Raw genomic sequence first — 10,445 nt, 5'->3', positions numbered from 1 at the left:
AATGATTAATGTACGGAGCATTATGCTACGGGGCTATATACTAAACAATGTCCAAGGGTGTCTGTATCTAGTTGAGCCACAGGTATGTATGTTTGTATGTATATGTACCACTGAAAACTAACTCGTCTCTTTTTTTCTTTTCCCGAAAGTAAAGGATGCTGGAGACAAATCTAAGAGACCATAGCATTCTTGTGCGTCGCTCCGCCAACGCGTGCTCTCGATGATGCTACTCGGTATGGAGTGTTAGAGTGAAACGCGTACACCAATTGGAGGAACACATTTTTTTCTTATTGAGCAAGCCGATGGAAATCGATTTCTATGGATAATTTCTTACTAAACTTACTGACACCGACACACGCTGAGATGGCTTAAAATAAAAACTTACACAAAACATAATATTATATTGTATGTTTGTCTGTCTGTGTGTGTGTGTGTTTAAAAACGTCTTACCTTGACCGGGAGTGAGTGCATTGAAAATATCACATACATTTTGTATTCACAACCGCACTTAAGCCTTATACTCGGTCCCTTGTGGATTGGCTCACTTTCGAGAGAAAATAGTTGAAAGTTTCTACAAGCGCATATATTTATTTTTAATACAGTTGCTCAAAAAGTGCTACTTTACGTAGCTGTTTAGCGTGCGGAAAGTTGGTTATCTCGAACTAGTGCTTTTTACTTTTCCAATTTTTTTAAATTTATACTTGTTCCAATTCACGACTACTTATTGATGAGTGTTAATATTAGTTTCCTTTAAACGTCGTAATCAGCATAAAAACCTACCGTTAATGTAAGAATACGAAAAATATTACATATTTCATATTTAATTACTTACCTCTTCATCATTATAACACGTTTATTTTTTAATATTCAATATTGAAAATTCCGTTCTTAATAAGTTGACTGAATGGAACGGAATAGCTGCCAAACGCCCATAGATATAATATACTTAAAGACGACGTCTAACCGAGCTGTCACTGTTACCACTTTTGTTTAGTGTACGATTAACAATGTTTTTCTTATTTTTTCGCAACTGTATTAAAAAACGTCGTTCGATACACGTGCGGAAATGTCATTCTTCACTCGTCCCGAGTCTTGCCACTCGCCTGCGGCTCGTGGCAAGATGTCTCGGTACTCGTGAAGTAATGACATACCTTCCGCACTAGCATCGAAATGTACTATTACATATCTCTTTTTAACTTACGTAGGACTGTTTTTGTGACCTTATCTGGATCGAATATTTTTAAAGTTGAGAATATTTTAACTATAGGTACTTATTCTAAATTCAAATTCACACTAGTTTTTAGGGTTCCGTACCAAAAGGGTAAAACGGGACCCTATTACTAAGACTTCGCTGTCCGTCCGTCCGTCCGTCCGTCCGTCCGTCCGTCCATCTGTCACCAGGCTGTATCTCACGAACCGTGATAGCTAGACAGTTGAAATTTTCACAGATGATGAATTTCTGTTGCCGCTATAACAACAAATACTAAAAACAGAATAAAATAAAGATTTAAATGGGGCTCCCATACAACAAACGTGATTTTTGACCAAAGTTAAGCAACGTCGGGAGTGGTCAGTACTTGGATGGGTGACCGTTTTTTTTTGCTTTTTTTTGTTTTTTTTTTTGCATTATGGTACGGAACCCTTCGTGCGCGAGTCCGACTCGCACTTGCCCGGTTTTTCAGTTTAACGCTTAGTAAAGGCAGAAAAAATTTAAAAGCTTGAACACTTCCGCAATAGTTAAGATTATTAGTTAGCATTTGAGTTTATACGTACCTACGTAAATACTACACCTTTTATATTTAAAACAAAGTCCCCTGCCGCGTCTGTCTGTTTGTATGTTTGTTTGCGATAAACTCAAAAACTACTGAACGGATTTTCATGCGGTTTTCACCTATCAATAGAGTGGTTCTTGAGGAAAGTTAATGTGTATAATTTGTTAACTCGTGCGAAGCCGGTTTTTTTAGTAGCGCCTAGGGTTTGCACGACGGATCCGAAATGTATGGGAAGATCCGCGGATCCGGATCCAGATCCGGATAATTTCATACATTTCGTATCCGGATTGCAAACCCTAGTAGCGCCATTGACCAATTCATTGCAACGAGACTTCAACTTCAGAGACCGTTAGCAGACGGCACGCGAGCAAAAAGTTCTCCAAGTCTCGACGAGCGTTCATGAACTGTAGGGGGCAGCACAGGAGTCGTCAGGTTTTTGGTGTGAGTTAGTTAAATGTGAAGTTTTTGCTTCCGATGTAGACCACAAGATGGCAGAACCTACTATGGACAAGAAAACGTACGCGAGAACGATAGATGCCTACAGAACTGGGCTATAACCGCGAAAATCTAAGTTCGCAAATTGCGGGGATCTTTCTCTTTTACTCCAATGACGGCGTATTTATAGTGACAGAGAAAAATCCCCGCAATTTGCGAATTTCGGTTTTCGCAGTAGCCCCTCTGTACTTTATCAAGCTCTTTTTGGTAGCATAGTACTAATGTAGTGAACTAAGTTTTTGGCAAATAATTTCATACTCCCCCACCCCCATACTTCATATGATGTGATTAATGTATGCCCCCTTACCTTAAAAGATTACTCACGTTAGACCGGGCCGTGTCCGGGCCGGAGCTTCCGGAGCATCGTTTTCTATGCAACGCATCACGTGATCGCCTGTCATGACATAGAAAAGTAAGCGCCGGAAGCTCCGGCCCGGACACGGCCCGGTCTAACGTGAGTCATCCTTAACTCGGGTGATACGCGCAGTGCCGCTCTATACGTATATTAGGTACGTATCAAAGTGCGTTGATGTACTTTTTAACATAGGATAATAAAATCTTTCCGCATGATCTCAATCTGTTGACGGTTCAAATTAATCGTACATAACATCTCACTCCACAAAACAAAGACTAAAGAATGCCCCCGTAAAAAAGTTATACAGTTTAAATTCCAATACAACAGAAAAACCGGCCAAGTGCGAGTCAGACTCGCGCACGAAGGGTTACGCAAAAAATGGCAAAAAATCACGTTTGTTATTTGGGAGCCCCACTTAAATATTTATTTAATTATTTTTTTAGTATTTGTTGTTGGCAACAGAAATACATCATCTGTGAAAATTTCAACTGTCTATCTATCACGTTTCATGCGATACAGCCTGGTGACAGACAGACAGACGGACGGACAGCGGAGTCTTTAGTATTAGGGTCCCGTTTTTACACGTTACGGAACCCTAAAAACAGTTACAACTCAGCGTGCAGATAAAGTTATCTTTATCTTTGTTTACGACGCGAAACACTCAGACGGACGGACGGACAGATGGCATTCCGGACTACTACAATAATTAAGTATTGATTTGGAGCGAGAAAGTTTATCACTGAGAGCTTTGGTGTTGAGTGGTTTGTTACAGTAAATACCTTTTAAAAGTACAGATAATGAACTCTACAGTTACCATCAGTTTTATCGGAGCGGCCGAGGTTCTCAAAAATATCTGAACACGCACTCTAACGCCTTGACAATAGAGGCGTGTTCAGATATTCGTGTGAGCACCCAGGGGGGCGATTTTTGAATTTCGACCGCTCGTTATTTTGCCAATTCAAAATTGCATTTGTTTTGGCAAGTTTAGACGCGTGGGCGGGTAGAGGATATAGGTTGATTTCCCTAATAGAACCGTGGTGTCTCACCTCACCTGGAAGTAACTAGGTGTGGATGGACGCGGGCGCCGGAGTCAACGACTTTGTGGCGCCGCGCCAACTCCGTTTAGTTGTCTATACTAGAGATGCAACGGATAGTTGTTAGGTCTGATATTCGGCTTGACCATCGGCCGAATATCCGGTATCCGGCCGCCGAATATTCGGCCAGCGGAACTATACCTACATTTCGGTTTTTCAGGTGCGCATTCTGCAGGTTTGACCTGTTTCTTACGAGCGGACTCATTTCGAGGTTCGAAATGAGTGCGCGTGCAAGTCAGTGGAATGATTAAATTTAGTGATGTACCGACTATTGATTTGGCCGACTAGCCGACTAATCGGCGCTCGGATGGCCGATTAGTCGGCCGACTAGTCGGCTAGTCGGCCAGATCATTAATTTCTCCTAAGTTCGGTTAAGATGCACTTGAAAAGCAATCGTTTTTCACCTTTCGTCGCAGTATTCGTCGTAATTAAGTATATTAGGTAATTAAGGAAAAATAAAAAAATCTAAGGCTATATTTTATACCACAACCGAACAATCAGACTACAAAGCGATCTCACGGTCAATAATTCGGAAAAAAGTTTTCGTACGTACCAGTGGCGGCGCGTCAAACATATCCATAGGCAAGCCGGGGCTAATTTGGCTTACATATTTCCTTTACAACTCTGCTCAAATGTCCAAAAACAGGCAAGCCGGTGGGAATCGGCTTTTATGGACGCGCCGCCACTGGTACGTACCCTAAATAGGAATTTGGGTAAAATATGTGAAAAGCTTTGGTAAATATTTGCTGTTTATTTCTTTTTGCCCTGTTTTTCTGTCACTTATAAAGTGCCGACTAATCGGCCATTTTTGCCGACTAATCGCCGACTACAAACTAGTCGGCGACTATAGTCGGTACATCCCTAATTAAATTGTTTTAAAATAATAAACAAGTATAATGACCGTGTCTGTTTCTTAAATCCAATTTGTTTACTCCGAAATCAAGCAATGTTACTATCCGGTATCCGGCCGGATAGTAAAATAATGGCCGGATAGGCCGGATACCGGATAGTAACCGGATATCCGGTGCATCTCTAGTCTATACATATTATATGCGCTTTGCAACAAATTTACAATACTGCCAACGTTGAGACTAAAACTCATTTAGACGATACAAGAACTCGTTTTTAGGGTTCCGTAAATCTTCGGTTCTGCGAAGCGGGACGACCATTCGGAAAGAGCCTGTTACAGATGTTGCCACCATCGAAGCAGAGGATTCTAGTGGCAAGATCTGATGCCGCATGAGATGAAGGCGATGATGCTAGGAAAGCCCCCAAAACGACTTCACGCATACAACTTACCCCCAAAAATTACATTCTAAACGTCTGAAGACTACGAGGAATATTTTTTAATTCACTGGGCCAATGTAAACGTAAATACAAATAAGGGGCTATTCATAAATTACGTCATTTCAAATTAGAGGGGGGGTCTGATGGACATCGGATGATGGTAGCATGAGGAAACGGGGTCATTCGAAGCATGATTTTTGGATGTTTTTAGGGGGAGGGTCACCAATCGTCAAAAATCGATTACGTAATTTATGGACAGCCCCTAATACAATTTAAGTAAAAATTCCGCATTCCTAACTACACGACAAAACTAGAATAACCTTCACCTTCAGTCGATTTAATTAAATGTAAATGGATATAAATATACAGAATTCCAATACATCTTAAGAGATAACATACAACCGGCACATTCGATAGACGTTAATTTGTTTACATTGCTGATTCATTGAGAGACTTCCAGACGAGTTGGATGTATGTGTTTTCCTTGGTCTTGTTTGGGTTTTAAAAAGTAAAAACTTGCGGCCATTTTGACAAGTTCGCGCGTTTTGTTTCTGGTGCTGTTTTTTTTCTGAGCAAAAGGACGCGAAGGCGAAGGTAATGTAATTTTGACTTCACGAGTAGGTTCCACTATTATTTAATGTTTGAGATTCTCACGCTTTTTAGGGTTCCGTACCCAAAGGGTAAAACGGGACCCTATATTACTAAGACTTCGCTGTCCGTCCGTCCGTCCGTCCGTCCTTCCGTCCGTCCGTCTGTTACCAGGCTGTGTCTCACGAACCGTGATAGCTAGACAGTTGAAATTTTCACAGATGATGTATTTCTGTTGCCGCTATAACAACAAATACTAAAAAGCGGCCAAGTGCGAGTCGGACTCGCCCATGAAGGGTTCCGTAACAGCAAGTGACATAATAAAATTGCGGTTTACGGTTTATGACGTATTAAAAAAAAACTACTTACCAAATCTTGTTCAAACCAATTTTCGGTGGAAGTTTGCATGGTAATGTACATCATATATTTTTTTTAGTTTTAACATTCTCTTATTTTAGAAGTTACAGGGGGGGGACACACATTTTACCACTTTGGAAGAGTCTGTCGCGCAAACTATTCAGTTTAGAAGAAAATGATATTAGAAACCTCAATATCATTTTTGAAGATCTATCCATAGATACCCCACACGTATGGGTTTGATGAAAAAATTTTTTTTGAGTTTCAGTTCTATGTATGGGGAACCCTAAAAATTTACCGTTTTATTTCTATTTTTGTATGAAAATCTTAATGCGGTTCACAGAATACATCTACTCACCAAGTTTCAAGAGTATAGTGTTTATAGTTTCTGATAAAAGTGGCTGTGACATACGGACGGACAGACAGACAGACAGACAGACAGACAGACAGACAGACAGACAGACAGACAGACAGACAGACAGACAGACAGACATGACGAATCTATAAGGGTTCCGTTTTTTGCCATTTGGCTACGGAACCCTAAAAACAGAATAAAATAAAGATTTAAATGGGGCTCCCATACAACAAACGTGATTTTTGACCAAAGTTAAGCAACGTCGGGAGTGGTCAGTACTTGGATGGGTGACCGTTTTTTTTTTGCTTTTTTTGGTTTTTTTTTGCATTATGGTACGGAACCCTTCGTGCGCGAGTCCGACTTGCACTTGCCCGGTTTTTTTATTAATTTAAAAATCTGCAAGTACCATTGACGTATAATATCTAAGGACGGGCTAATGGGGCACTAAAAATGGTACTAGTTTAGCGGTGTTACTCACGAATTCCAGCCAATCGTGCAGTCTAACGCAACAAGTTGCAACCAATAGCGCGCGTAATGCGAACTCGTCAACCAATCGCGCGCGTGATGCGAACTCATCAACCAATCGCGTTGTAGCGGTTTCACACCATTGTACTGACCCCTGTCATGGCTCATCATTATTGCCCGTAAAGCCAGTCCCTAGATATCTATGTCAATGGCAAAAGTACCTACTTATAAGTTCGTAATTTCGAAAGCCATCTCCTGCAGTAAATATTTCTAAGATAGCGGTGCCGTCATATAGCGGCCGTCTCCATACAAAATAATACGGCTAAATATGGATGTCGTATATAGTATTTGTATGGAGACGGCCGCTAAATGACGGCACCGCTATCCTAGGAAACCAGAGCATAAGCAATGAAATCGAGAGTGGAATCGCAAATAGCAAATAATTTTATAAATATGCTATAATGTTGACGCCGAGTGTATAACCTACCGTGTGCTTACCTAATACTTATGATATGACCTAATTATCTACAGGAGCAAGTAGCTTTAGCGAGTAAGATAGGTACCATTGAATCACCCAACTTTAGTTTAAAAGCTCCCAAATTATTCCAAGTCCAAAATTAACACTTTTGAACTTGTAGTAATGTATAATGGCTCCTCTACACGACGGGCCAACGCTGGCCACTCCAAGGGACGCATTTATGCGTTAGAGGGAGCAAGTGATATTGCTATCTCATTCAACCACATGGCTGCGTCTCTTGGAGTGGCCGGCGTTGGCCCATCGTGTAGAGGAGCCATTAGTTGGGTGGTTATACGGTAGTCAAAATGATGAAGAACAGAGCGTGTGTAGATCCTTTTGGATAAGGTGGACACCTGACTTTTGCCACTAACTGTAAGTTTGGGTTCGTTAGAATCGTCTTGATAACTTGATAAGTATTAGGTAGTAGATTATTGCATTTAGTGCCTTACAGAAAAAAAAATCTAGAAAATGATATTTTTGACAAAAAGGAAACCTATTTCTACCTTAGCAACCTAGTAAAAGTTAGGTGCCGTCAGCAGCAGAAGTTGCTAAGCGGGCGAGGCGTTCAAAATTACCTTGACACGCTCTAATTTTCTTAAACTCTTAACAATAAAGTCGCGTCAAGATCATTTTGTACACCTAGCCCGCTTAGCAACTTCTGCTGCGTACTGTACACTCTGCTGCAAAAGTGCATGGCCACATTATGAATGAATTCAATTTTTAACTCATACCTACCTAATATGTGCATGCAATATTGAAGCTCGCTGTGCAATTATGATAAGTTGAATAAGTGGATAAAGTAATAATAATAAGCCGATAATAATGTTTACTACATATAATGCGATAACTAGCACTATACGAGTATACGTGCGTATGTAGAAAATTTAAAGGGCCCTATGTACTGTAATGTACATACCTCGCAATCGAGCTAGCAAAACCGTAGCAAATGACAGAGTTGAATGTAAAGGTTAGCGTTCATATGTCATGAATCATCATCATGACTCATGATAACATAGTCACTATTTTTTAAATTTTAAAGTTAAATTTGTGTTTCAGGAAAGTAAATTACTAAATGACTTCTTTAAATTTTTGTTTATTTGATCTCAATTTGTTTACTCTTAATTTGAAGTACAAAATAAATGATGTGTGTATAGCACAAGGATGTAAATACCTTACTTAGCAAACAGATCTTTTAAATAATTAATTTAATTAATGTGCAACTGCTACGGTTTTGCTAACTCAATTGCGAGGTATGGTAATGTAACTTGCGAATTTCCTACTTTTCGTACGTATATCGCAATGTACAATTATATTGACTAGGTAGGTACCTACACAGCAATAACATACATATACTTATCTATGCCTTTTACCTACTGCATACATATTTACAGATAACAGTTTTTTTCTCTACCTAAGGATCTTTAAGTATACTAACCTATTGGCTCCTCTACACGATGGGCCAGCGCCGGCCACTCCAAGGGACGCAACCATGCGGTAGAATGAGATAGCAATATCACTTAAGGTAAGTGCGGAACGCTTAAAGCAGGCCACTGACTAGCCTTCCAACAGTCCAAATAGCGTGGCTGCAACTGCAATCCTAAATCGGTCCGTGAATGTCAAAAACCGGGCAAGTGCGAGTCGGACTCGCGCACGAAGGGTTCCGTACCATAATGCAAAAAAAAAAAAAAGCAAAAAGAAAACGGTCACCCATCCAAGTACTGACCCCTCCCGACGTTGCTTAACTTTGGTCAAAAATCACGTTTAAATCCATTTAAATCTTAATTTTATTCTGTTTTTAGTATTTGTTGTTATAGCGGCAACAGAAATACATCATCTGTGAAAATTTCAACTGTCTAGCTATCACGGTTCGTGATACAGCCTGGTGACAGACAGACGGACGGACGGACGGACGGACAGCGAAGTCTTAGTAATAGGGTCCCGTTTTACCCTTTGGGTACGGAACCCTAAAAACGTACCATGTTTAATATTAGGATGCCGTCCATTTGGATGAATCCATTGTAACGGAATCCATTTGGAAGGCTCGTCAGTGGCCTGCTTAAGTGCGTCCCTTGGAGTGGCCGGCGTTGGCCCATCGTGTAGAGGAGCCATAACAATAGTAACAATCAATGAAAGTCTTTTAAAGGATGACTCACGCTAGACCGGGCCGAGGCATTCGACATATCATTTTCTATCACGCCTGATCGGTGATCACGTGGTGCTCTCCATAGAAAACAAGCGCCGGAAGCTCCGGTCCGGTCTAGCGTGAGTCAACCTTATGGTAACATTCCATTTCTAACCGCAGCTGCACTACCGGTACTGAACGCGTCGCTGTCATTGTCAATTTCCATAGTAAAATGAACAGTAATGCAGCTGTCGTTGGAAATGGACTGTCACCTTAAGTCTGTCAACTACAACTTTTTTATTGTGCAATCATGGAATCTTTTAAGCACGACCTGGTCTCATGTCTTGGTAATTTGGGCCACTTCGCGTAAACATGTCATAAACAACACGTAGAAAACGTTTCCATGACTTCCATTAAGTGAATAAATTAATTACGGAATTGATAAACAATTTGCTATCTAAACCGGGTTGGGAAAACGCGGATTGCAAGCCGCATGCAGTTTCGGCGTATAATAACAACCTTGCTGATAAAATGCAGGTGCGGACGCCAGAATACCAATTTGTGACTCTTAGTATTCCCGCTCAAATATAAAACTATTTAAATTGGAGATTGACACCAGTTTCAATTCTGAATTCTGATCAAATCGATCGATTTGATCATCCCGTTTGGGGCGGGATATGGAGGTAGGATTGCAAGATGGTCGGGATTTGGCGGGATTCTCCCGATTTCTAGCATGTGTTCTACCCGATCGATCGACCCGACAAAGTGAAAACTGTCCCGAAAATTAGCTTCACGTTATAAAACAATAATTTCAAGTTCCGAAATGTCGTCGAGCGAGCGAGCAACCCGCGTCGAGCGCGTCTGAAGTAGTGCCAATAATGTACATAAAATATCGTTGTTTTTAATACAACTACTTTAATGTGAATGTTTTTTTTTTCCAAAATCCCGAAAAAAATATATTTTTCCCGATAATAGCTCCTTTCGATCTGGCAACCCTATCTCCACTGCGTATGCGTCGTTAATACAGCCTATTTTTTC

Source organism: Cydia fagiglandana, chromosome 19 (assembly GCF_963556715.1).
Source record: "Cydia fagiglandana chromosome 19, ilCydFagi1.1, whole genome shotgun sequence".
In the NCBI taxonomy this organism is placed as follows: Eukaryota; Metazoa; Arthropoda; class Insecta; order Lepidoptera; family Tortricidae; genus Cydia; species Cydia fagiglandana.
This window is presented reverse-complemented; position numbering follows the sequence as displayed.